Genomic DNA, 27875 nt, shown 5'->3' on the forward strand with positions numbered 1-27875 from the left:
CATTAGGACCTAGGGCATGGAGAAACTCAGTAAATCCAGATGTAAGTAAGCCTTAAGAGTTTACACATCTTTAGACTTTGAAAAAGTTTAAATATATATTTTAAATGCCTCGAAATCTAGGTCTTTGTCAATTGCTGCTTTTACAACTTTCATGAGAAATCTCAATAAAAAGAGAAGTTTCAATATGTGGTTTCAGGAACCTTAAAAACATTGAGTCCCTCTGACTCATTAACTCCACTACCAGAAATAGATTCTAAGAAATAACCAGAAGCACATACACAAAGATTTGTGTATAAGAGGGTGAATCACAGTGGTTCTTATAGTCATAAAAAGTAGAAACAACCCCTCTTGTTCCATCTCTGCTCACATGACACCTCCTTAGAGAAGGTCTTGAACTGTGCAAATAAAGTGGGCCCTCTCTCTCGTCCCTGCCTTTAGTTTTATATCATAACACTATTACCACCTGATGCAGTATATATTTATATGTTAACTTTTTTATTTTCTGTCTCGCATCTAGGATGTCAGCCCTTTGAAAGCAGTAGGGAAAGATCCGAGAGTCGTGTGACCTGAAGGACAGATAAATCTGAGAGCCTTTGTTAAAAACAATTAGAAAATAAGAATATAAAATTTGACATGAAAATGATATTGATTTAGAATGAGAAGAAAAAGTCCTGGGAAGGCTCCTCATTAATTAGCCTCTTGGTGAATCTGCCTCAGAGGGACAGGAACTTGGTCTGTCTTATTCACAGCCATATCCACAGGACCTGGAAGAGTACCTGGAACATAGTAGGTGCTCAGGAAATACTTGCAGCATGAAACAGTGCCTAACAATTGAGAACTGCTGAAATAAATGCACAAAAGAGGAGAAAAGAGACCATATAACCTGCCTCCAAACACAATGAGCAATCAAAAGACCTGAATTTGAATGTAGATCTGATCTTCCCTCTCTTCTGAGTTTATGGCTGCCCAACTAGACTCCATTCCCAGCCTCCCTTGCAGCTAGGTGTGACCATTCTTGCAAGTTAAGAATGAGCAAAAATGTTGATGCCACTTCCTGGCCTGAGCCTTAAGACCGTGGGAATGCTTACTCCATGCTGGCTAAAATCTGGATATAGTGGTGACTTAGGTTAACAAGGTACTGAGAATGGCAATGCAGTAGCTTGGAAAGAACCAAGGTTCCTGAGTAACTGTGAAGAACAGAGCTTCCTTCCTGACTTGCACAGTTCACATCGAATTGTTATGCAACAAGGAAATAATCTTCATTGTTCTTTTCTTTTTTTTTACATGGGACTGTTGGATAATTTATAGGATTATTTACATTTAAACAGATGCCATATTCAAATACTTAAAACCTAAACATTTTTAAATTGAAGGTGTATGATTCACTCTTATTTGAGGGTAGTAAAACACAGACATTCATATATTCATACATATATATTCATACACTAAATAAACACACATAATTTCTTATATAATATTTGAATGTTCCAAACATTAGAGTTTAAATACATATATGCATATTAGTTTATTTTCTAACGTCTTATTTTGATGCAGATAATTTTATTCTTGACTGACAAATAAGGACAAAGTGTTTTAATATATGACAGAGAAAAGGGATGAATAGAAAAAAGGAATATGATGATGATATAACATTACTTTCATTAATTGTCTACAACCACATTTTTATTTTACAGATTTGGCATCTGAGTGATTTTGGATTTCTGCGTGACAGCCCTAATGGCCACAGATTTTCTGATGATTAGCAAAAATGTATGTTTATGACTTGATTATTGTCTCCTGTTCAAGTGAATTTATTACTGCCATTGAAACCATGTACTTACCAATAAACTATTTGCTATTCATTTTTAGTTCTTTTTAATTGTTAAATGTAAAAAATAACACACTGTGCAAGCTACATTAGTTCAAAATACTTGTGGGAGGGGGAACCTGGATGACTACCTCACTTTTGAATTTTTTAAGAGGTATAATGAAAATAATCTACTCTTCTAGAATGTGCCTCATACTTGAGCTACAGTTACAAGTTTACTACTTATATAAGTAGTAACTCTTCTTATTTATAAATCCAATCTGACAATGCCAAGAAGTTAGACTTAAAAAATTGCTAAGTTACATGCTTAGCCTACTCACTTGAAGTAAAAATGTTTCAGTGATCCCATAAATCTGTGGTCCCCAACCCCCAGGCCATAAACCGGTAGCCGTCTGTGGCCTATTAGGAGCCAGGCCGCACAGAAGAAGGTGAGTGGCAGGCGAGCGAGTAGTGAAGCTGCATCTGTATTTAGAGCTGCTCCCCATCACCCACATCACCATATAAGCTCCACCTCCTGCCAGATCATCAGGGACATTAGATTCTCACAAGAGTGCAAACCTTACTGTAAACTGCACACTTGAGGGATCTAGGCTGTGAGCTCCTTTCGAGGATCTAATGCCAGGTGATCTGAGGTGGAGCTGAGGCGGTGATGCTAGCGCTGGGGAGCAGTCTAATGCCAGGTGATCTGAGGTGGAGCTGAGGCGGTGATGCCAGCGCTGGGGAGCAGTCTAATGCCAGGTGATCTGAGGTGGAGCTGAGGCGGTGATGCTAGCGCTGGGGAGCAGCTGCAAATACAGGTCATCATTAGCAGAGAGGTTTAGCTGCACAGCAAATGTAATGCACTTGAATCATCCCGAAGCCACCGCCCTACATCTGTGGAAAAAGTGTCTTCCATGAAACCAGTCCGTAGTGCCAAAAAGGTTGGGGACCACTGCCATAAGGGTCCCTTAAAGTTCTTTAAATGAGTTCTGACTTATACTGTATATAGAATATTGAATCATAAAAAAATAAATCTTTAAGGAATATGCCATCTGTAGTCTGCTACAGTTAATAATACATTATATAATTACATTTAATCATCCCACACCACTTATTCATAATTATAGGCATTAATACTATATTTTAATAAAAGTAATGTACCAATTTGATTCTTTCAAAAAGCTTCCATTTCCTAAATTACATTTAAAGTTGGAAATAACAGTGTTCATGAACTTTGGAAATATAGCATAAAGACTGGAGTCAAGTCTTCTGACTCAAAAGCTATCTTTCTTTTTACTCTGTTAACTCTGAAATAACTTCATCAATATCCACATTGAGTCTTCTTCATTATGGGAAAACTGACCTTACATTATTCACAAAAGATTCTAATCTAATTCTAATGACCCTAGCATTTGAGATAGATGTACAATATGCCTATAACTTTGGCATCTAGAAACATCTGTTACATCAGAAACTTAGTATCTATAAAGGAATATGATGATACTACTACCCACTAAAAGAGGAGACATGCTCATGTTAGGAAACAGAATATTCTTATTTTGTATCAAGGAAAAAATGAAATAAGTTCTTACATGGGAATTTTCACCAAATACAATTTATAATTCAAGTCCTTTTTGTGGCAACCTGTAAGTATAAATACATATAAATAACTAAATTAATTTTCTATGAATTTAAGGTGGTCTCTGCCTGATAATCTTATATTTTCTTTACAAATATAATAGTAGGGCTGATAAAAAAAATCCATTTCCTTGAACTGAGAAAAGCCCAATGGCCTCTCCTCATCATGTCTGAATACAAAGTTAAATGATTCCCAGCAGTGAACAATTTTAGTTATAACGAAGGACTTCTACAATTAGTGAACATGTATCACAAGAAATCAAGTTAACTTCTTCTGCTTCGTCCTTGGAAGCACTGTATTTTCTACCACATCAGCAACTCAGAGAAAAAGAGTGATCATCTTCATTCCAAGACATTTCTTCAAGATATATTTGAGCATCTACTGGCCCCATATTTCTTAGATCATCTTCATGCCGCTGCAGGTCATACTCCTTTTCGTTTCTTCATTCCCTAGAATTTTCCATGCCTGATCAATTTCAATGAACTTCTGGATACATTTCTCCACTGTTCCTGCTGGTACATCTGTACTTTATCTGGATGATACATCAATATGAGTTTTTGATACTTTTGTTTTAGGTCTGACACATTCGAAGATGGGTCTGCCCCCAGTATGCTGTACCAATCCTTTTTTGGTATCTGCTCAAGTGCCATCATCCGTTGAACAAGTGGGCCTTCTCAGATCAGCGATGCCCACTTCTCGCCTGCGGTGGGCCAGAACTCCTTCATTGTTAAGTCATGGTATTTTGGGGCTCTTTGTTACAGCAGCTTAGCCTTGCACTAATACAGTTTCTTTTTCACAAATTAAAAGTTTTGAGGCTCTGACTCGAGGGGGGGGCATGGGCAATATATGTAACCTTAACACTTGTACCCCCATAATACGCTAAAATTAAAAAGTATTTATTTCATATGTATCTATTTAATTTTATTTATTTCTTAAAATTTATTTTTTAATTGAAAAATAGTTAATATAGGCTTTCATCCTAGGTCCTTTTTATTGTACTCTACTGCCTTCTAGCAACACTCCTAGAGACAGGGAGGGCGAGTCCCTCGCAGCTGGGCGTGGGAGAGGCTGCGTGCTTTCTCCCCGCCGCTTCTGCTGCGTCCCTCCCCAGCGATAGCAACAGGGTCTAACTGTGTGTTGGGTACTATGTCAAGTGCTTTCTGGGAAAAAATTTGTTCAATGCCCACCTGAGTAGATAGTATTATTATCTTCACTTTACAGATGAATAAGCAGAGGCACAGAAAGCTTAAGCAGCCCCGCTAGGTGAGAGTGGGAGCGGGGCTGGAGATGCACGCGGCTGCTTCCCTGGCTAACTCTCCCAGCCACTGCGCTCTGCTCCTCTCCCCTCCTGCAGGTCCATTCACCTCTCGCCCATTGTGAGCAGGCCGATAGGAACACCAGATGGCTACAACAAGAAGCTCCTGTCCCTCTCTTTCTGTCAGTTGTTCCACATTTATGTCTGTTTGGTATCTTCACAGGATACTGGTGACTCTGGCCTTTGGGGAATGTCCTTTGGTACCATTCAGGCCAGCATCTCATCAGGCACACTGGGCACATTGGAGAGAGCACTGGCCTGGGAGCCAGAGGTCCAGTGTCCAGGCTTGGCTGTGCTACAGGTGTGTATTCCTTGACCATAGCACTCCCATCTGTCAATGCAGGCATGGATGATCTCTAAGGTTCCTCATAACCCCCAAATCTACCATCTATGATTCTCTGGAACTGCTGGCCTGCTTTTCCCCAGGAGGCCAAGGAGCAGGGGTCAGCTCCATCTTTGGGTTCTGAGAGGGTATCACGTGGTTTTGCTGGATTTGGAGGTGCAAAAGGAGAAGGTGAGGAAAAGTCAGAAACTCTGCTGGTCTCCTAGTTGGTTCTGCTACCTACAGCTCAAATGTCTCCCAGGTATACAGGTGAAAATGAAGCAAGATGAAAGGGTGGGTGTGGGGCCTACTTAGAGCAGCTACTAGGCTTGCAGAGGAACTTGAACCCAACTGATGGACCAGTGAAGTAATCTGTAACCTGGAATCCCAGTTTGCCTGCATGTTGGTAGCCCTGTCCTCCAAGAGACTTAGATGAATTTAGCTCTAGTACCCATTAACTTCTGTCAATCAAGGCAAAAGAAATAGCCTCCCTCCAAAAAACAGTGATCAGACAAGAATTGGAGGATGCAAGAATGAATAAATGAAGGACATAGCAATTCTCCTTCTGTGAATGTCATGGGCAATCAGACAGAAAAGATACTTATCTCTCTAGGATGGCTTATTTCCTATACCTATCACTACTCCATGTTGAATTCATCATTGCTGCAACATGCCAGAGTGCTGGAGGCTTTGAGAAGCCTTTGATTCTGGCTATCTGCTGAAATCAAACTTTCCCTCCTTCTTGATTTTCCCATAGTCTCCCTTCTGGGAATTACTTGCACCTGGCTGACACAGTGTCACTTCTGGCTAACAAAATGGCAGCCAGAAACCATTTGGTCATAAGATGAACAGTGACAGAGAAAAACAGGGAAGAGATAAAACCTTAGGCTGTAAGCAGGGTTGTTGGCCTCTGCCAAATAAAGATGTTTATTTTTCTTTTGATTTCTCAACAAAGTTACAAAATTGAATGCCTTGATTTATGTGGCTCAGCATATGTTCTCTCTGCCACAAATCTATTAGCTCCTTGCCTCCTCTGTTGCGTGGATGGAGCAAAAATAAAATCTGCAAGGAAGAGGCCAGCAGTGACAGAAAAGGAAGAGTGGGGCCTCTGAAAGATCAGGAGCTGAGACGTGACCCAGAATTCGGAGTAAAGGAGACTGAGGGAACAACTCTGCACATCTCTGTTCATGAACTTTTCTCTAACAGGGGAGAAAATTTATACAGCCACAAATGATTGCAATTCAAAGAGCCAAATTGAATTGAAAACACATTTTGTGTTGGGAGGTGTCTTAGTCCATTCAGGCTTCTATAGCAAAATACCATTGACTGGGCGGTTTATAAACAACAGGAACGTACTTCTCACATTGCTGGAGGCTGGGGTGTCCAAGATCAAGGCACTGACAGGTTCGGTGTCTGGATTCTTGGTCCATAGATGGCCTCTTCTTGCTGTGTCCTCACATGGCGACAGGATGAGGAGCTCTCAGATATCTCTTTCATAAGGGCACGGGTCTCATCCAGGAGGGCTCCACCTTCGTGACCTGATCACCTCCCAATACCATCACCTTGGGGTTAGGATTCCAACATATGAATTAGGTGAGACAAACATACAAACCATAGCAAGAGGCATTCATAGTTTTTTTTTTTTTTTTTTTTGAGATGGAGTCTCACTCTCTTGCCCAGGCTAGAGTGCCATGGCATCAGCCTAGCTCACAGCAACCTCAAACTCCTGGGCTCAAGCGATCCTCCTGCCTCAGCCTCCTGGGTAGCTGGGACTACAGGCATGCACCACAGTGCCTGGCTAATATTCTTCTATTTTTTTTTTTAGTTGTCTAGCTAATTTCTTTCTAGTTATAGTAGAGATGGGGTCTCACTCTTGCTCAGGCTGGTCTCAAACTTCTGACCTCAAGCGATCTTCCCACCTTGGCCTCCCAGAATGCTAGGATTACAGGTGTGAGCCACTGTGCCCAGCCTGCATTCACAATATTGATGTCCTTAATACATCCCACCAAGGGAAGTTGTCCAATACAGTTGAGAAATTTTCAATGACATGCACCCCTTGTCACCACCACTTTCCTGCATTTCTCCCTTTTGCCTTCCTATTTCCCCTCCTACTGGCTGCATGTCTGTCATTTCTTCAAGTCAGGCGGGAACATTTGGGAACCTTCGCTACTAGATAATATGTCCATCTCAAATTCAAGACAGTCTCTTTCCTACTTTTCCAGAGCCCTGGTGTCAGGACAGCCAAGGAAGATTGTTAAAATGGCCATATGAGGTAGAGATTTCCTGGGGATTTCAATCCCTCAGCTCCCCCTACCCTTCACGACAAAGGCTAATCAAAGGTGAGTGAGAACAACACACAGTCTGACAAGAAATGAAAGATGGGTCAGGCAGAATCCACAGAGGCTGGCTGTGATTTCAATTTCATTACCGTAATGAAAACTGCATTTCCATTAACTGCAGCAGGAGAAATTATTTACCAATGGTCACCTGTGACACCATCATCCCGGGGGGTTACATGGTGTGGACTGATTCTGCCATGGATAGTTGCTGAAGCAGCTCTTCGTTATCAGCCTCATGGGGCACGTGGGGGCGCCGTTCACAAGTGAGGGCAGTGCCTTCGTGTGTGTGAGAAAGCAGGTGCCAATACATAATATCACGGCGATTTTAAAAGAGTTTTCTTCTCCTGCCCCCCTCCCCGTTTTAATGAGCTTTCCTTGCTTGATTTGAATTTCTGATTTTCTGCACGTTTCCCAGTCAGATGGAGGTCAATAATAAATAACAAATTCTGTTATTTTCAAAGTAGCTTCTATGTGCTAGGCAGGGAGCTAAATGCTTTATGTACATTATCCTGTATCATTTCAATAACCCTAATTGTCCTCCAAGATGCATTCTTCCTTTCTTCATTAATAACCCAGCACCATGTTTTCCAGCTAGGCACTGACTTTCTGCAATCAGACCACATATCACAGCCTGCCTGGCAGCTACATGTGTCCATGTGGTCTCTAGGCTGCATGTAAGAGTGTTGTGTGCAATTTTCAGGAAGTCTCCTCAATAGAGAGAACATACCCCCCTTTAAAAATGTACACATGCTTTATTTTTATGATAGAAATTACAATTTGGTATGGAGATTTTCCATATGATAATAGTTATCTAATGCATAAAGAGATCATCTATTCTGTTGTGGCAATGCTAGAAATAGAGGAGACTAAAACAGATATCTTTAGAAACGTAAAAGTACAGGTGTCTCTTGGTATACATATGGGGTTGGTTTCAGGACCCACCAAGTACATCAAAATCCTTGGAACATGCCCTTTTTTATTGACTGAAATGTGGGCATGATAGCTGGATGTGAGCAGCCATCTTAGACCATGAGGTGAAAGCCACTTGTTGAATATGGTAAAGTAATGAGAAGGAGCTTCAGTCCCTGAAGCTTTCGTGGGAGAATTTTGAGTTTTTTGTAGCTGCAGCTGAAACTATCCTACCAAAAATGTCCTGCAAGGAGGTAGTAGAACGAGGTGTTAGAGAGCATGGGCTTTGTGGTCAGACACATTTGGATTAAAATCCTGCCTCTTTTACACTTACCAGGTTTGTGACCTCAGGCAAGTTACTTACCCACTCTATCTCTCATTCTTCATCTGTAAAATTAGAAATAAAACCTCAATGGATTTTGTGACAAGTCAAATTATATGATATACTTAAAATTTTTCAACGTAGAATCTGACACATGGTGAATGCATGATAAATGGTAGGTAGATATTGTTATTCTAATATTATGGATGAGGAAACAAGCCTCAGAGAAGTTAAGTAATTTTCCCCCAAGGCCACTCAGATAAATAATTGATAGTCAGACCTGGAAGTCCCCAAGGCTTGTGATTTTCCATGACATGGACCACCATGGATGCCCAGGTGTCACCATGAAAAACAAGAAAAAAAAGCTGTTTCTCATGCTTGCTGGTTAAGACACCCAGACACACACACACACACACACACACACACACACACACACACACATACATAGACACACATACACAGACACACACATACATAGACACACACAGACACACACATACATAGACATACACACACACACACTCTTTAGGTAGCTCAGCTCATTCTTTGAATGTAAAATTATCTCTTACAAACGAGCCTGCTGAAACAGGAACATTTATTTATTGGAACTAATCTATGTCACAGTGTTCTGTGGTTTGCTGACTCCTCAGGATCCCTGGCAGATGGCCCAACCCCCTGTGACACGATCACATTCTCCACTTCCTTCAGTCCATATCGAGTTCACTTTCTAATTTTTAAATGAGTCTAACTCAGAGACACCAGTCCCTAGTCTTCCAAGTCTGTGCCAAGGGTGTTCTTCCAATGAGCTCGGGGCTGAGGCGTCGATGGAATTGTCTCACATGACTGTGGGCTCGTAAAGACAAAGGTGGGGCCTGCAGCCCTAAAGTCAAGGTAGATGATGTAATGGGGCCATGAGCAACATCGAGTCAGGGACTGTGCCTGTTTTGTTCACTCACGTATCTCCACCTCCATCTCCACGTATCTCCATATGGATTGAGCCCACCAGAAGGGCTCAATCCATATGTATAGAATGAACTTTTAAGAATGAGAACTAAGATCACCAAGCCACAAACAACCATGGATGAGTTAAGACATTGAGTTGATGCTAACAGTGCCCTGTGTGGTGGATGCTTGCTGGGCTTTGCACCTCGAATCCCGTCCACCATTCTAAGAGCTCTGTGTCCTCCTTTGAGGGAGTTTCCTGGGTGTTTCCCACTGTAGACGGTTTTCTGGGGGTGGGAGTAGGGAGTGCTTACTCCTAGAAGCCAAAGGGGCCAGATGCTGTCTCTGGGAACTTTGAGCTACTGCTGCAAGGCCGTGGGGTAGCTGGAGGTCATCCACTGCAGGGCTGGAGGGGCGTGGGGATCACGCATCTGCTCTGAGTAACGCTTACTTCAACCTAATCTTCCCTAGTGCCCCTAGTCCCTGTTCACATCCCAGATTCTGATGTCCCACAAAATCCGTGAATAATCTCTCTTGCTACCCCTTTTTTTAAAAGAACATGCAAGCTAACTTGTGAGAGAGATTTCACAGATAGTCTTTGTCTTCACCAGTAGGCCTAAAGATTATTTGGTAAATTTTAAAATACTCAGGAACAGTAGAGAGAAGTTGCACAGTCAAGGCCAATATTTTCCAATTGAAATGTGGAGGCTGAAGTAATTGGAGAAGCTGATAGTGACTGTTTCTGATCCCAAAATGATTATTAGGATCAACAATTCGGCACCGAAAAAGTTGGAGAGAAGCGAGCTGAAGGTTGGATCCGCATCTAAATGCGGTGCCAACGCCTGCTCTTGCAATCGCTGATGCGTTTCCCTCATCAACAAAGAATGTAATTTGGCAGGTCGCTCCTGCCTTCAGAGTGGTTACTGCGGTGCTGTCTCTTCATATATGGTGATGATTCTGGGTCATTTTCTCAAGTTTGAAACTGGATGTGGTGATGGCTATTTCCAGATAGAAAATAGCTGAATGCTGGAAAGAGTTGAAGAGACGAGCAACTCTGATTTTGCACTTTGATCTAACTGAATTACAAAAGCCGTCCTTTGTATTCTACAGCTCTAAGGAATCGGAGTCTCATTCTGTATTATGATCGTCCTTCTGTGAGAAGAATGTACTTTCATTATTAAATTATATCAGAAAATATTCCTATTGTGTTTTATGGTTTTTTAATCCTTATATTTTATAAAGAAAGATTTTGAGAACCAAGTTTCACATGCCACTTTGGATAGTATAATATTCCCATTGGAGTAATTAGCTCTCTTCTTCCTGATAAAAAATAAAATAAAAAGACCAAAGGAGAAAGGCAGATGGAAATCAAAGACTGCCTTTCCTACCTAAAGCTGGCGTTGGGGAAAACGGATGTGTCCATGGGCAAGCGGGCGGAAGGGGCGGGGCTACGCATGCTCAGTTTCTCCTGGCGAACGTCAATCAGGCCCCTTCGCCCTGGGGCCGAGGGGTGAGGGGCCCTGCAGGGAAAGGAGGCCATGAGTGGCCCGGAGGCATCCTCGACTTACTTGACAAAGTCTGCCATAGTAGGTATTTTCTACTCATCAGCTTTAGTTTCTGTTTCTCTGCCTCCTCGCTGACCCTTGGATATTTGATGAGGGAAGTGCAAGCGTTATGTTATGGCGCAGCCTCAGCTGTCATTATTCGGACAATTCGAAATTGAACGTTTTCGACTGAACAAGGGAAAAACGCTGTGTAGTCAAAACAGCGCTGACCTGGAGGCCTGGGTTGCTTGGGGCTAGCGGGTGAGTCCTTTCCCATCTGTAGCCCAGGGTGCTGGCGAGGTTGCTTCCCCCGCTGAGGCTGTGGTTTGAGTCTCACCCCTTGCCCGCTCTTGAATATCCAGCTTCTTGTCTCCTCAGGTGGGTTTCTTCCATCAGCGTTAGGCTTACACAAGTCTTTCCCGTTTTAGGACAATATCCTCACTTGTCCCTCACCCTTCCCAGCAGTTTTCCTATCTCTGTATTTTCTTCTTTATGGAAAAACTTCTTTAGAATGTACTGCCTCTGCTCCTTCACCCCTGAAAGCAGTCCAGTCTGGCTTCTAGCCCTATGATGCCCCCAAATGGCTCTCACTAAGGTGGCCATCCATCTTCAGGTAGCTCAATCGGATGGACACTTCTGTTCTCATTGTACTTTATTTCTCAGCATTCACTGGCATTGTCGAGCATTCTTTGCTCTTCAGAAATCTCATCTCCCTTTGTTTTCCTGAAATGACACTTTCTTGGTTGTCTGCCTTTGGAGGCCATCTGGGCCTGACTTTTCTTCATTGGGCTTCTTGATTTCTGATTCAATCTCTTTACCTGTTATAGGTCCATTGTGATTTTCTGTTTCTTCTTGAGTTAGTATAGGTAATTTGTGTGTTTCTAGGAATTATTGTTACATGCTACCTGATTTGTTGGTGTACAATTGTCCATAGTACTCTCTTACAATCTTTTATTTCTGTAAGGTTGATAGTAATGTCCCTACTTTCATTTTCTGATCTTATTTATGTCTTCTCTCTTTTTTTCTTTGTCAGTATAGTTAAAGATTGGACAGTGTTTGGAGTAAGTGACTGAGCCATGAAATTATCTAGTGGCAGAGCATTCGTGGCAGGAGGACAAATAATAGCTAACATTTACTGAGAATTTCTTTTGCACCTGATATTTATTCCAAGTACTTTACCTAGGTGGTGAGGGTAGCAACTATTACTATTATTAATATTATTTTTCTCACTTTCCAGATAAGAAAACTACAACACAGAGAGGTGAACTAACCTACCTATGACCTCATCACTATTAAGGGCAGAGCCAACAGTCCAACTCCAGGACTCTGTCTTACCTCTGCACTTTGACCTTTCACAGTCTGTGAGTTCAGTGAAAGGAATTGTTATTGTGACTAACATCAAAACAGAGAGAATGAATCAAAACGTCCATCTCCTATACCTCAATATGACATTTTTCTTCTTTAGAAATACATGAGAAATATGTCATTTCCAGCTTGGAGTAACAAATGGCACAACCATTTTACAGCTAATTTTACTCCCCAGCCAGTTCTGAGATGTTAATAACTAGGGCTGTGCCATCCCCATCACATTTTGGGTTTCTTAAAAATAATCCCCAGCTGTCTTCCATTGTATGCCATTTTATAAAATATCTTTTTCCCCAGTATTTTTTTTCCCTTTTTAGGGAAACAAAAGCATGTTTTAACAGCACCCAATCCATATGCTTTTGATTTACTTGTACTCAGATCGCCAAAATATTGCTTTATAAGATGTATTTTATTCCTCTTCAAGCTATCTTGAATAAGAACTTTTTAACATTTCCTTCCTCTCGATCACTGAGCAGTGTTTTGCTAAGGGGAAGAATATCTAGATATCATAACTGAATTGGTTTAAAGCAGAAAGTCTGGACCTCTGTGGAGGACTTGGGAAAACATGCTTCTCCGTCCATTGCTCAATCATGGGACGATTCAGAAACTCTAGGCAGCTGATGGCCCAGCTTAGGGACACTCATGGCTCCAGAGACACAAAAGCATTTTTAATCATTGGTCATTCCTACACACCCCACAGTGGAGCTGTAAGTACTTTCCCCTTTATAGAAAAAAAAGGGGATGAGTGGGAAAAGAAATTTCTCTTGTCAGCTTGAGCTTTAAAAAGAAGAAGGAAGTATGGGGTGAATGGATGTTTTTAAGCTCAGGCACATGTTAGAGGGAGAGGAAATGAGACTGAGTGAGAAACAAAGTGCTGACGCTGAAGGTCCTCATGGCCTCAGAATGACCCGTGAATCTCACCAGTTCCTGTAACAAACACCACAAAATACGCCTCATGCAAACAGCAACTTTGTAAGGAAGCGCTGGCCTTGAGTGGAGTCAGCAGAATCAGGAGTGGTGCCAAGCAGGGCTCCTCTGTAAGGTAAGAACTCAATTTTCCTTTCCATCCATCCCTTCATCCCATTATCTATCCCAGAAACACTAGAGAACTACGGCAAGAAGGATAGAGGAAATGGAAATTAGATTCTATTGATCACTTGTGATGCTAATAATGACAAATAGGCTTCATCTTAAGGCAATGCTGACTGATTGGTAGTGGCTGCCAGGAGTGCTGTGTTGAGAAGGCTTCTGAGGTCCAATCTTCTTTTAGGGCAAAGAGTAGATTCAGCTATGGGCATGACTGTTGTGTCAGCAGTTATACTTATCTTAAAAACCATGTCATGTGCCATGCTCCTAGCCCAGAGCTGGTTAGGTGAAGGAGACAAAAGAAGTTTTATTCAGATGCCCATTCAAGGTAGATAGGAAGGCATGAGAAGAGCTGGGTGTGGTTAGGAGGCAGTGGGGATTTTAAGGATGAGAGCTTGGCCTGGGTGGTACTTGCAGCTCTCCTGGAAAAAGCATTAACAACTCTAACCTAGTGAAACTCTACCTGCCTTGTCTCTGGCCTTGTATTACATGGGTACCTTCTCACTGTGCTCAGTGAGTGAAAGTCTCCCTAGGTCATTGGCTGACTGGGGAGTTCAAAGTGCTGAAGAGCCCAGCCTCGAGAGGCAGCCCATCCTGGCACCCTGACTCCACCTCTGAGAAGCTGTTCACATTCCCAGAAGCCTCTACGCCTCAGTTTTCTCACCTATAAGACAGAATAAAAACACCTGCCTTAAAGGATTGTGGTGAGGATTAAATGTAAAATAAAGGGCCTGGCTTGGAGTAATGACTGATAAATAGTTTATATTTTTATAAAAGCACCCTTGGCTTTAATTTGGCTTTAGACTTTCTAGGCTCTTATCAATTAATCAATATTTGTTTTGCACTTAATAGGTACAAAAGAGAACAGAAAGAGATCTAAGACCTGAGGCCTTAGAAAAGACATAAACAGGACAGAAAACCACTTGATGGGACCAAGTGGTCCATTTCTACCAGACATCTGGAAGAGGTGGGGAATGTGAACTGCGTGAACATTTGAGGATGAACAGTAGAGTGACTTCTTTTTTCCCAGCTTTAAATTTGGGATATTCTCTTTTTCTGTGTGGGCTTTTTAGGTCCTCAAAGGAGAGACCTGAATTCTGAGAAGTGGACAAGAGAAGGTTAGATTGCTGTTCACAAAACAATGAATCAAAACCCTGAGTCCTTTCTGGATTTACCTATGTTGAAAAAAACAAACTTCCTTCGCGGCTGAGGAGAGCCCCTGCAAAGCAGTGGGAGGGGTGCCAGTGGCTGTGGTGGTCTGAGGACGGGCGGCTGGAGAGTGAGGAAACCCTGCAGGTGAGGCCTCGCCACCAGAAGGAACCACAACTGAATGAGAAACCCCATTCAGCAGAACATGGAAAAGACCTTTTTGTTGTTTGAGATGTTTCTTGTTTGTGGCAAGGCTGACAATTCAGTAAGGCCCACAGCTGTGTTCAGGCCTAGGGCTTCCTCTGAGGCCTTTTCTCCAAAGCAGGAACGGAACCAGCGGGTGAGTCCTCCATCCACCAGCTCATGGGCCAGGCTCTGAAATGTGTTTGGGAAAAGCTGAGCTTGGAGTGGCCGCCCTGAGATTTTTATCAGACTTATGAATTTAAGTTCAGTGGGAGGAAGCTGAGTAAAACTACCCGTTTGGGTTCATGGATGATGCATTTCTGGGCATGAAGGCATGAAATTCAGCTCTCTTTATCTGGAATGTTGAAATAAGTTGAGTCAACTAGTTTCCCATTCTGGCCCTCACTATGGCTAATGACTAGACTGGTGAAGAAGACTGAGCTTTCCCAGGCCCTGCCTGGGCACCGTTGACATCTGCTCCCCTGTTCAGTTTTCTCCCTGCTGTGTGCTCTGGACATGCGTGATGGTGACCTTGAACCAGGGAGCAGAAAAAATAAGGAAGAGGAAGGCAAGGTGTCCTGCCTGTAGCAGTACCTGCAAAGTGGTGTGGGGGCGCTGTCTGTCCTCACACCGCAGCTGGGCGTGGCCCCAGGGAGCCTGCGGGCTCGGCCTCCCGCATCCCCGAGTGCATGGGAGCATCACTCTCCATGCTGGGAAGCGGAGGCTTTGGGGGGAGTGCCCGAAATCTCTCTACTCTGCCCTTCGGTCATCATCACTGAAACTCGTACATTGTTGAAAGAGCCAAGGTATATTTTAGCAAAACAAATATTGTAGATATTTGTTCATTCATTGAAGATTGATTTATTCATTCATTGAAACATTTTTTTACATACTGACTTTATGCTAGGTGCCGAGGATACCAAAATGACTAAGGCTGGGTTTCCTGCCCTCCTGGGCTCACAGTCTTGTGAGGAAGGTAGACAAGTATGCAGATAATTCTAGAAGAATTATCCGCTTGATAACAGGAGTATGTGCAAAGTGCTCAGCCCTGCCCGGAAATGTTGAGAAGACTGACATAGGAGGCAGATCTTGCAGGAGGCGTTAGGACGTCCAGGGAGCTTGCAGAAAGGAGCGTTGCCTGAGCACCATGGAGGCTGAATAAGATTTTAAGCAGGGAGTGAAAGGCAAAGAAAGAAACTGGCCTTCCCGCTTCTGCCCCCAGTTGAGATTCCAGTTCACCGAGAGAGTTTCTTTCCTCTGCGTGCTGAGAAGTGCTTCTTAGGATGGCCCCGCACTGTTTACATGCCACAGGTCAGGCTAGCAGTAGTTATCAGGCCAAGCCTAGGATTGTTGCTATTTCTTGCATAGACCCTTGATAAAACCTGAAGACTTTATAAAGATTGTTGTGATTCTTGCCCTCTATCAAGTCAAAGGCTCCTTGGAAAATGGGCGGAAAGTAATAGCCCATCTCCCCAGAAAATGCACACACTTTTGCATAACATTTCAGGAGTTTCTGGAACTTTCCTTATACTGCCCTCCCCCAGCCCATTCATATATTTTAGGTAAAGACCTCCAGCCTGTAAGCACTTTACATATAAGCACTTTACATATACTGGCTGTGTCAGGGGACTGGAATAACCCATATGAGACACAGAATTTTATGGGAATCTGGCCTCACTTGGGCATTAAGCTTGGAGACTGAGGAAGAAATGCTATGAGGCAGACCTTCGGCCAGGCCATGGCTGGGCAGGGGCACAGTGTTGGCAAGTGTCCTTTGCCCTGACTTATTGTGGCCCGCTGGTCCTGGACCCAGCAAAAGCAAAAGCAGCTTTTAGCTCGTCAAGTTAGCTGCCTGCCAAAGGAGCTCAGTGTTGCACATGGTTTTTGCCAGATTATCTGCTAGTTACACTCCAGTGTACCTGCTGGTGTGTGTGCTTTCTTTTGACTTCAGTTGGTGTGTCGAGTCAACCAGGAGAGACTGTGGTGGGATAGAGGTAGACCAAGACTATTTCAGAGGGGAAGAGTGAAGACAGACGTGTGGGGGAGCTACAGGAGTTGTGGGTCAGCTTATTTCTAGGCAGAGCTTTGAAAGGACACAAAATCCTTTTGCAGAGGGCTTTGGCAGGGCCAGTAGTAGGTGGAGGCAACAGAGGCATTTGCTGTGGGTACGAAATGTAAGAGGTGCCAAAAAAAATCTCAGTAATCAAACCATATTTTAATGCAATTAAAAAATAAAAACTAATGCAAAAAATTGATGATGAATAACATTTCAAAATTTTAAGTAAAGACGGGATACAGTTCTGTGCTTGCATGATTCTATCTCACCTTACCTCATCCCAGCTCTGGGCTTTGGAGCCAAGAAAGGCAAGCCCTCAAAGTCCCAAACTTGTATTTGAACAGCACCTGTGAAATTCAGTAAAATAAGTACCTGGGCACTGCTGAGTTAGTTTTTGTAGCTGTCCAGGAATGTCTTCCAGGCAGTGGAAACACCACTTATCTCCCTTAAGCTCCGGCCTGCCCACTTTTGTCAAAGGTGTGTGTTGGCAGTGACCCAAATGTTCCACCAGGTGGCACTCTTGCTCCAACCAGGTGTCCTTTCAGAGGATTCTTAGCCAAACCAGAGAGATTTAAACTACTTGCTAAATTGTTGCTGTTGTTTTTTGAGAGGCCAGGAAAAATCCTGAACAGAAATTGGGGTAAACACTGATGAGATATGAAGCGCTCTGGGGGAGTATTCTGGAGAGCTTGGAGCCAGGTAGGGCCTGATTAGGGACCACAGGATGTGCTGCTCTTCAGCAGGTGAGAAAAATAAGAATTTAAAACCACCTTTTGTTCTCAGATGCAATATAAACATGTGAGAGGGGAAAGAAATGTGGGATTAATGGTTTTCTGTGAAATGTGGCCTGGTGGTAACAGCTCAGGCACTCAGAAAGACCTGGAATGTGGGCTCTACCACTTATCTGTGATCTTGGATGCATGACTGGGCTTTGCCAAGCCTGAGATTCTTCATCTTTAAATGGGGATTATTGTAGCTGCTCCCCCAGAGGGCTGTTAGGAGATTAAATAAACGGATGCACATGAGGCTATTTGCACACTGCCTGGCACATAGTAAGTGTTCAACAAAGGAGAGGTGTTATTATGGACTTTGAGGCAAAGGCTGTGCAGTTAAATTCCTGGGCCTGGCCTCCCCTGGCTGTTGAGTCAATTAAGGAGATGACCTCACGGTGACCCCGAGAAATAGCTCTGTAATGAACTGTGGCTTGGCTTCAGGAGAGTTAACCAGAACAGTTTCTCACCTGGATAGGGTTTCACAGGTATGATTTTTGAACCAGGAAATCAGGCTGGGTTCCTAGGTTCCCAAGCAGAACCGTGTCACCTTTGGTGACTTGGAGACATCTGACTACCAGGTGACTGATCCCATTTAAGGTATGCATTGTTGCGGTAAGTATCTATTTACATGTATATGTATCAGAACCTTTCCATTAATCCAGTCTGTCTTCTTACTGTTCTGAAATCCTGAATTCACAAGGATGCCCCAAATTAACTATTCTTCAATAATAGTGAGTTGTTAATAGTTCCTGTTTATCAAGGCTTACTTTAAACTAGTCACTTTAATAAGCACTTTACATATACTGGCTCATTGATGCCTCAAAGTCACCTGGAGAGGTAAGCAAACCCATTTTATAGACAAGTAAACTTAGATTTAGGGAAATGGCACCTTATCAGGGCTCCTTCAACCAGGAACTGGTATAAACTTGGGTCTGTCTGACTTTTAAATCTATCAATCATCGATCTGTCTGATCTGTCAATCATCTACCATCTATCTGATAGGTTAAATATTATACGAACTATTCTTATCTAATTAAAGCAAGTTCCCTAAAGACTTCTAGGATCCAGCAAAATCTTCATTGGCCTCGATTGAGAATTAAGGCTCCTTTCTTGCAAATATAGAGATATATTCATGGCTGAATATATCTGTACATGTACAAAGGTACATGGCTGTGCCTTTGCAGATACATACATATACAGCACATATAAAATGGCTTTCTAAGTAACATGCTCATACTCCTGGGCACCATGACATAGATTATGATCTACTCTTGTGTGGGCCTCATTTCTGGGATTCCCCAGGGTGAGCTCACCTGGAAGGACGCTCAGACAATGCCATTCTTCCTTCTGCACCGAGCTCCCTTTGCTGGCCTGAGAAAAGCTAGCTGGCCAGAATGGCCTCACTTTTCAATGGGATGCTGTTGGACAAGAGACAATGTGTCAGACAACAAGATCAGTTTGACCTTGGCCACAAGAAGAAGCCGAAGAGCAAATGCTGTCTTCCCCAAAGAAAAGTATCCAGGGAGGAAATTTGGTTTTGCAGTTCTTAACTGGAAGAGGGATACAGGTCAAAAGCTTGCAGCCTTCTTTGTGAGTATAGTTCCTGGAGTTAATTGGGAAGCCAGTGTGGATAAGTGGGGGTTCCTACTTATACCATGTTTGTTTTTTTGCCCCCAAATATAGTTTACTACCTTTAAGTTCATATTGTAGCTCAACTCAGACTAATAAAATTTTCTCTAGTACAGGTCCATAGAGAATCTACTTTATTAGATTAAGTGGGTTTTAATTAGTCGGTTAGAACAAGTTTTTCTGTAAGACTTAAAAACTATTTTGTCAGATTACTTCAATGAAAATATAGTTGGTATTATTCAGTAACTTTTAACACAAGTCACTTCCTGTTTATATTGTTATAAATTAATTTGATCTTAAGTGTCAATGAGGCTTATGGATTAAGAGAGAAGAAAAAATGTTTTTCTTTTGCACATAAATATTTTTATTAAAAATCAGCTTTATTAAAATAAAAATAAGCCAATACAATATAAAATAAAATTACTATAATATCTTTGGAAGATAGATGTATCAAAAGACATTTACAGCGTATAGGGAGCCATTCACTCTCCTCTTTAATCCTCACAAAAGGTCATGAAACCACTCACATCACTGCTATTATCCCTAGTTAGAGAGGGGGAAACTAAGTCTTAGGGACTCAAATACTAGCACAAGGGAAGGAGCTGCGATTCAACTCTGGAACTTTAGAATGAAAACTCTTTGCATGATGTCAGCCTTCCTCTCAACAGCAGGGGCCCATGCAGCCAGTAGAGGAGCTAGGGCTCAACTTAGAATGGCACCTGGCAGGTGTTGTGTGACTTTTTGGACAGGGGCATTGTTAGGGAACTAGAGGACAAATTGGCTGATTGGCATGTAACCCACCAGAGAGCTAGAAAAGGCAACTGACTTGGGATTGAACAATTAATTTCAGGTTTGAGTATTTTTTTCCTCCAAATCTACCCACTGAAAAGTCCTTAGAGTATGAGGGGACTTAAGAAGAACTGTCAGGATGGAAGATACTCATTTATTACTTTTGTGTTTATTTTTAAAGAGCCTTATCTAAAGCTGTCTAGAGCTGCTGAAGTCTTATATAGGAAGATGGGTGAGTCTCAAGCTCTTCAATCAGAAAATTATTGTCATAGGTCAAAAGAGCCAAAGAGTCCTAGGCTCTATTTATATTGTCAAAAAGAAAAATCTATTTCTAGGTCCAACCCTCCATTTCTCTTTGCTGACCCTAATTGAATTTCTATTTATCATCTTTTTATCTGGTTTGTGTGACCCTGAAAAGTGCCACGAGTGCCTTGTAAAGATGCCCGTTTCCTGCTCTCTTGCTGCATCTCAAAGAGTCTGCAAGTGCTTGATTTACTCCTCGTCCCTGCCTCCTGTGCAGTGACCAGGTGATGAAGGGCATTCTCTGGCCCGAGATGAGGTGGGAGAATTCAGCAGTCACGGTGAGGTGCCCTGACGGTGAGGCATGAGGGGCAGAGTCCTCGCCCTCAAGGGACTTAGTGTCTTGTGGGAAACACACAGGGCACTGTGGCTCCAGACCCCGGGCGTCCCGTGGGTTCCTCTAGCAGGGAGCCTGATTAGGCCGCAAGACACTTCTTTTGCGCCCGGGATCTCTCCTGTTCCATTCGGCTCCTTGTAGACTCCTAATTCGAAGGCTTTCCTATTTGCCAGGGAGACCTCAGGTTTTTAACTGACTAAAGAGAAAAGCTACTTTGATGCTAAAAAGGGGAGCATTTAAATTGCCAGGTAATTTAATGCAATTATCTCTCCTTGGCCAACAGGCTGAAATGAGCAAGGGAGTAACAAGGGGTCTAGGAGTACAGCGAGCCAGTCATTTTCTCACTGCCCATCAGCAGAGTGAGAAGGTTCATTGAGGAGATTTATGATGCTTCCCTCCATAGTGTTAAGTGCATTAAAAAAGAGCAACTCAGAGAAACAAGTTTCCAGTGCTTTCTAACTCTTTCACTCCCTGGAAGATTTCTGTTGATTTTTAAAAAAAAATCCATTTTGAACCTTTGTGTATTGAACTTCCATTGGGTTCCTCTGAGGAATGTCCCTGTATTAGTCTCCTAGGGTGACCAAACAATGTCCCACAAATTGGGTGGTGTAAGCAACAGAAATTCATTGTCTCGCAGTTCTGGAGGCTGGAAGTGTGAGGTCAGGATGTCTGCAGGTTGGTCCCTCCTTAGGACATGACCTCTCCCCTGGCTCCTGCTGGTTTGACATTCCTCTGGTCTCTGCCTTCATGTCCACATGGCATTTTCCCAGTGTCCATATTTGTCCTTTTTATAAGATCACCACCATTCCCATTGGATTAGAAGCCCACCCAACTGGGATAGGATTCCATCTTGAAACTAATTACAGATGGCTTCCAATTTAGGATGGTTCAGCTTAACAATTTTTTGGCTTTATGATTATGTGAGAATATTGAATACATCATGAGATATTCAACACATTATTATAAAGTAGACTTTGTGTTAGATGATTTTGCTCAACTACAGACTAATAGAAGTGTTCTGAGCATATGTAAGGTAGGCTAGACTAAGCTATGATGTTTGGTAGGTCAGGTATATTCAATGTATTTTATTCTTATAAATTTTTATTTATTTATTTATTTGAGACAGAGTCTCACTCTGTTGCCTGGGCTAGAGTGCCGTGGCATCAGCCTAGCTCACAGCAACCTCAAACTCCTAGGCTCAAGCAATCCTCCTGCCTCAGCCTCCCGAGTAGCTGGGACTACAGGCATGCGCCACCATGCCCCGCTAATTTTTTCTATATATTTTTAGTTGACCAATTAATTTCTTTCTATTTTTTGTAGAGATGGGGTCTCTCTCTTGCTCAGGCTGGTTTCGAACTCCTGACCTTGAGCGATCTGCCCAACTCAGCCTCCCAGAGGGCTAGGATTACAGGCGTGAGCTACCGTGCCCAGCCTATAAATTTTATTGAAGAATAACATACATAGAAAAAAGTACCCAAATAATGCATATACACCAGATGAAATTTCACAGAACGGCCTTCCCGTGTAGTCAGCACCTGTCATGAAACATAGCATTAACATCCTCCCCCAGAAACTCTTTTTTTCTTATATTTCAAAACATTCAGGAGGTGCAAGTATTTGTTACATGGATGTATTATATCATGCTGAAGTCAGGGCTTTATGACACTTTCAACTTAGGGTGGGCTTATTAAGATGTGACCTCATTGTCAGTCGAGGAGCATCTGTACGCCTGCAGTGCCCCTGTTTCCAAATAAGGTCACCTTCTGAGGTACTGGGGGCTAGGACTTCGACATATGAATTTTAGAGGAATAAAGTTCAACCTATAACACTCCCTCTAGGTAGCCCTTCTCTATTGCTGGCTGAAACCAGAGATATGGACATCCACCTGCTTGCTTCTGGCATAGGGACTCTCAACCCTGGGCACAAAACTGGAATCGCCTGGGAGCTTTTGAAAAAAAGTAGCCAGTATGTCTAACAAGATTTCCCGAGCATGTGTCAGGCCTGGGCAAACACTGTCTGCTGGGTGCTTGTCTGTAAAACAAGTTGACTACAAAATGTATTACAAACTTCATGGGCCCTTATGAAGGCATAGCGATATACTGAAGACAAATTAGAATGGGTAGAGAAGAATTACTTACATATTTGTTTATTGCTCAGTTAGTGCTCATGGAGATTCTTTGTAAGGTCCAGACACGAGCTCTTCCAGTCCTCTATGGTGAAACGCACCATTCCTGGTTATTTCACATCTGCTCTGTCAGAGGAAGGGGCAACACATCACAGTGCTCTTTGGACTGGTTTGCAGTGAAAGCACACACCTTGCTCGTGCTTTTCCCTGAAGCCGTTGGTTCAGGGCTGTTTCACTGCCAACAGCGAGCTGTCTTCTGCAGCGCACCCGAGGTGAACACTGGCTCCCAGCGACTCCCTCCAGGTTGTTGGGTGCTTCCCGCTCCATGGCGAACACAAAGCACAAGTCTCCTCCACGATGCAAGAGTGAAGGTAATTCCTTTTTGGCAATGTGAAACTTTGTTTGAAGTTTTCTAGCATAAATGTAAAATATCTTCCAACTGTGTTCTGAACTGGTCAGGCAGTAATTACTGCCTTCCTGGAATGTGATCTCGTTCAGTGGGGACCGCACCCCTGGCTGCCACACAGCGCCACCAGCACGCAGGGTAGAGTGGCCTGTGGAGAGAGAGAAGAGCAGGTCTGACCTCACCGGGCACAGCCGGAGACAGACAGGGCAGCACGACTTTGCCACATCTCTGACAACTAGGGGACAGAAGAAGCTGGGCAGCAGAGTCCCTTGGCAATGAGGAGCAGCAGCCCAGGGAAACTGCGCAGCCATGCTGGGTGGGTGGCCATCCTGGCTGTCCTTGGTGGGCGTGCAGGGCTGCAGACCTGAGGACAGTCCCAGCATGGGGGCGAGAGCCAAGCAGAACCCATGTGTGCCACTTAAGCAGGGTCAGCAGTGGACAGTCAATAGCTCAGGGCCCCAAACATGTCCTGTGTTCAACAAATGTCACCCCCTTTCAGGTGTCAGCACCACCAGGGGCCCTGCCTCTTGTGCAAGAAACAGCACTCCAGGAATGACCCAGGCCACCTGCTGGGACTGTGGTGGCCACAGGCTTTGTGATGATTTCAAAGGCACGAGTCACCAAGCTCTGTGGGTACCCGTGTCCTGGTCTCTGCTCAGGGCGCCACAGGGCCAGGACAGGCTGGCTCCCTTCCCAGGTCTCAGGGCCACGCCAACACAGCCCCAGCCTGGACACTCTGGTCTATCGGGCTGAGGGGCTGCCCTACCACAGGTGTAAATCACCCCCAGGGGTTCCCACGCGCATGGGGCTGAGCACTGCTGACCCAGCGCGCTGACCCAGCCGGGGCCGCACAGACTGCGGGTCGCGCTGCCATCGGCTGGGAGGTTTGATGAGCAATAAGGCCTGGACGCCACTCCCAGAGCTGCCAAGTGAACAGGCCTTGGGCCTCGCCTGGCATCAGGACTGGGGAATGGCCGCCTTTCACCTGAGGTGGCCCATTAAAGCCTCAGAGGGTGGCCTGCCTCTGCTGGGCTGCGGGTCGGGTTGGCGCCCAGCCGGCAGGCCTCCGCAGACGCTGCGGGAGGCTCCGCGGCTCACCCCTCACTGCTCCATTAGCGGCTTCCTCTAATCAGCCAGTGTGGCAGGCAGAGGGCGAAAGGGAACTGGAGGACAAGCCTGGAACTTCCAGAAGAGTGTTTGGAAGATACTGCCACTGTGGTCCAACCTGGTCAACAGGCCTAGACATGAGCATGGAAATTGCTTGTACTTTCAAAGACAAAACTCTGTCTCCAACCCTGTTTGAAAGGCCTTCTCTTTCTCGAGCTGGACAGCAAACTAACCTTGGCTGACCCCGCGGTGTGTCAGGCAGGCCTGAAGCCAAGGGGTCAACGGGGAGCTTCTTCCCCCACGGAGGATACATTTTATTTGACAATTTATGTTTGGAAAGTCAAATAACTTTGCTGACTAGAAGTTAAAAACATCTTAATGTCACAACACATGAAAATATTATAAATCAGGATGCATAGTTTGCATAATTTAAAAATGAAAATAAAAATCTAAGAAATTTCATGCTCGCACTGGCTGTTTTAAACCAGCCATCCAGTCGCTTTACTCTTGTTTTATGAGTTCTTTGTTAGAAAAGTTTGAGATCTACTGAAACTAGGGGGTTCAACCTATTTCTCTGTGATCTAATGACTTTGAATATGCTTTGTCCTTGCCAGGGATGTTCTTCCCTCACTAGGTTACCTGATGAACTCCTATTTACTCCTCAAAACCCACCTTAGATTTCCCACCTTCTGGCATACCTTTCTTCCCCTACCAGTTAGAGGTTGTCACTACCTACTCTGTACTGTGCATAGTATGTAACTCTGCCTTTACACTTATTCTATGTTAGTGTAATTTATTTGTTTATGTGTCTCTTTCATCTACAAGTCTGGATATTCTTTGAGGGCGGGAATTATATTTCATTCATTAGCACTTCCCAATTCTTAGCACCAGGTCTGGCATACAGCAGATCTTGTAAGAGTTGGTTGATCTAAAGGCATGTTTTTCTTTACTTCTTAAAAAATAACTGAAAAATCCCAAATGCGCCAAGTTGCTGCTACTTTAAATCCAAAAGGAGATTGTTGGTGCTGTGTTCTGAGTCAGCTGTGCGATTCTGAGCATGCCCATAAACACAGGAGTTGCCCTGCAGCCGGGTTAGGGAGGGGTTGACACTAGATCCCGGCCCCTGGGGCAAGAGAGAGAGGAGGGCATTGAGGGGGGGACAGTCCAACAGCTGGCCCAGCTGTGGGGCCTGCGGCACCCCCGCCTCCCGCGCGGTCTGCACAGCTCCGCGGCCGGCCGACGGGACGGACAAGCCCGAGCATTGTTTGCTGCAGTGTAGGGTCAGAGGCCTTGTAGGAATGGCATGGCTCTACTTCCTTAAATACTGACTTGGGAACGAAATGAGGAAGCTTGTCTTTAATTAGCCATACCCCAGGGGCCGGAGGGGCCGGTGAGTGGCGGGCCGGCGAGCAGCGCTGTGTGGCCGCACTCAGCCCGGGGAGGCTCGGTGGGTGCGTGCCTCGCGGGCCTCTCTCCCCCAGCCGCGGCCAGCCGCCCGGCTGCGTTCCTGACAGCGCCGCGGAGGCCGGGCTTCCGCGCATGCGCGCCGTTCCACGGCCGGCCCAGCAGGGCGGCGCTGCGGCCTCCAGGCCCGACCCACGGCTGGCCCGAGGGTCTGAGTCTGCGCCTGTTTTCAGACTCGAGTAGAGCCCGCCACACAGGCAGTCCGCGGCCGCCTCGGCCGGCCTCCGTCCCCCACCCGCGCCCCACCGCCCAGCGCGGGCTCCCCGGAAAACGCCCGCCTGCGCGGCGCCCCCTTTCCCTTGCGGGGAAGTGCCTGTGTAGCCAGACTCCACCCGCCCCCAGCATCCTCCCGTCTTCCGCCTTCTCTCCCTGGCCTGCTTCTGTGTCACGGAACACAGCAATCCATCAGGGAGCCCCGGTCCCGCGGCGGCGGGGCGCAGAGCCACGGCAGCTGCTGAGGGGACGCAGGCGGCGCGCGGCCAGGCCGAGCACGCGGCAGGGCAGGACGCGTGACCGGCAGGGCGCCACGCGGCTCTGAGGAGTGCGCGGGGAGCTTGCCTCCCAAAGACGGGCGCCTGAGCTGGGTTTTGAGGGAAGAAGAGGAGTTCACCAGGAGGCCCAGGAGAAAGGGGGTTCCGTTAGGAGGGAACGACACGGGTGAAATCATTTGGGTGAGACGAGAGTCAGGCCCCTCATCCATGTTTTAGACCTGAGCCCCGCCTTCCAGAAACGCACGTGATTGCAGGGCAGAGCCTGGGCCCCTTCCTTCCAGCGGTTGGATCCGTGTTCCGGAGTGCAGCCAGGACCTGGGGGAAGGAGGCACCCCGGGAAGAGGGCGCGAATGCAGCCCGCGCCATGCCCGGGCTGTCTCCTCTCTCCCGAGGGAGGAGAGGGCACCTGGCCAGGGCAGGGCTGCCTGTGCCCGGACCGACTGGTGCTCGCAGGGGTGAGGCAGGAGCCCGACTACACACAGGCCCTTTCAGCCCCTGTGTGGGGCCGCCAGTCCTCGGGAGGTGTATTCTTACTCTGCCACCCAGCCAGGGCTGGGCCGGTCCCAATTTCTTCTCTCTGCCTCTTGCCTCACATACTTACCTGTGCTTCTGCGATTTTAGGTAACATGTCCTGGAATTTTTTGAGCTGTGAGTTATAGGAATGGTGTTGCTGGTGTTAACGTAGCACCAAGGATTCCACACGGCAACCTCCAGAAACACGAAGCGTGGTCCCCAGCCCAGCCGCACCGCCTCGCCCGGGGACTTGCTAGAGACGCAAGTTGCGGGCGCCACCCCAGGCCTAGGGCCCGCGGGCTGGGGCCCCGCACGCGCGCTTTAACACGCCCTTTGGCATGGTCTGCGCATGCTCAGTCGAGCAAGAAGGCCGCTTCATGCTGTGGTATTAACCTGTGATGAGGACTGAACCCCCAGGTTTTGGAGGTTCCAAGGCGGAGAAACACTGTTTACCTAGGGCCTCTTCTCCGAAGGGACACAAAGGCACTCCCTGCTGTTTCCCTGGAGCACTGTCAGCCCGACAAAACGCCACAGCGGCAGGTGGCCGGCACCTCTGCAGGCAAACACACCTTTGCTCTCCAAGGGCGGGGAGATGCGGGGCTTTGACAAGGCAGCAAACAGGGCTTTCAGTGGCTGCAGGTGACTCCCTGGAGGGTTTTCAGTTCCGGGTTAGCAAAATGCACGGCTGCCTCCAGCGCTCGTAGGACGGTGCCCGCCCCCGCCCCGCCCCTGTACTTCTCAGAAGCTGCCACTCCCAATTCTTCTCCAGCTTGGAGCCCAGCAAGAGGAAATAGACGGTAACAGAAGTAGGAGAAATTCAAATTCACTGTAAGGGACTTTCTGAGGGCAAAGCCTGGAGCAGATTCTCGGGGCAGGTTGAGCAGTCTCCCTTGGACATCTCTCTAGGGCTGTAGAGTGTAGTGGTTAAGCCTGGAGCCTGTGTCGAGTTCAATCCTGGCTTTT

The 27875-nt window shown here is 45.3% G+C and overlaps 2 long non-coding RNA genes and 1 pseudogene across 4 annotated transcripts; 1 reads left to right on the forward strand and 2 right to left on the reverse strand.

The window, feature by feature from the left end:
- Positions 1–3445: 3445 nt before the first annotated feature.
- On the reverse strand, positions 3446–5847 carry LOC142870090 (dnaJ homolog subfamily C member 24 pseudogene; annotated as a pseudogene).
- Positions 5848–5975: 128 nt separating this feature from the next.
- On the reverse strand, positions 5976–27350 carry LOC142870091 (uncharacterized). 3 transcript variants are annotated; one of them, XR_012918653.1, is made up of 4 exons: positions 27001–27350; positions 22945–23485; positions 19065–19169; positions 5976–8718 (listed from the first exon to the last, which is right to left on the reverse strand). It is a non-coding gene; the product is annotated as an uncharacterized LOC142870091 (long non-coding RNA). The 3 variants fall into 3 exon arrangements; XR_012918652.1 differs by lacking the exon at positions 27001–27350 and having other exon boundaries at positions 19065–22341; positions 22945–25858; XR_012918651.1 differs by lacking the exon at positions 27001–27350 and having other exon boundaries at positions 22945–25854.
- Positions 13075–16312, forward strand: LOC105874857 (uncharacterized). The gene is made up of 2 exons (XR_001155705.3): positions 13075–13546; positions 14443–16312. It is a non-coding gene; the product is annotated as an uncharacterized LOC105874857 (long non-coding RNA).
- Positions 27351–27875: the final 525 nt, after the last annotated feature.

Source organism: Microcebus murinus, chromosome 3 (genome assembly GCF_040939455.1).
Source record: "Microcebus murinus isolate Inina chromosome 3, M.murinus_Inina_mat1.0, whole genome shotgun sequence".
NCBI lineage: Eukaryota > Metazoa > Chordata > Mammalia > Primates > Cheirogaleidae > Microcebus > Microcebus murinus.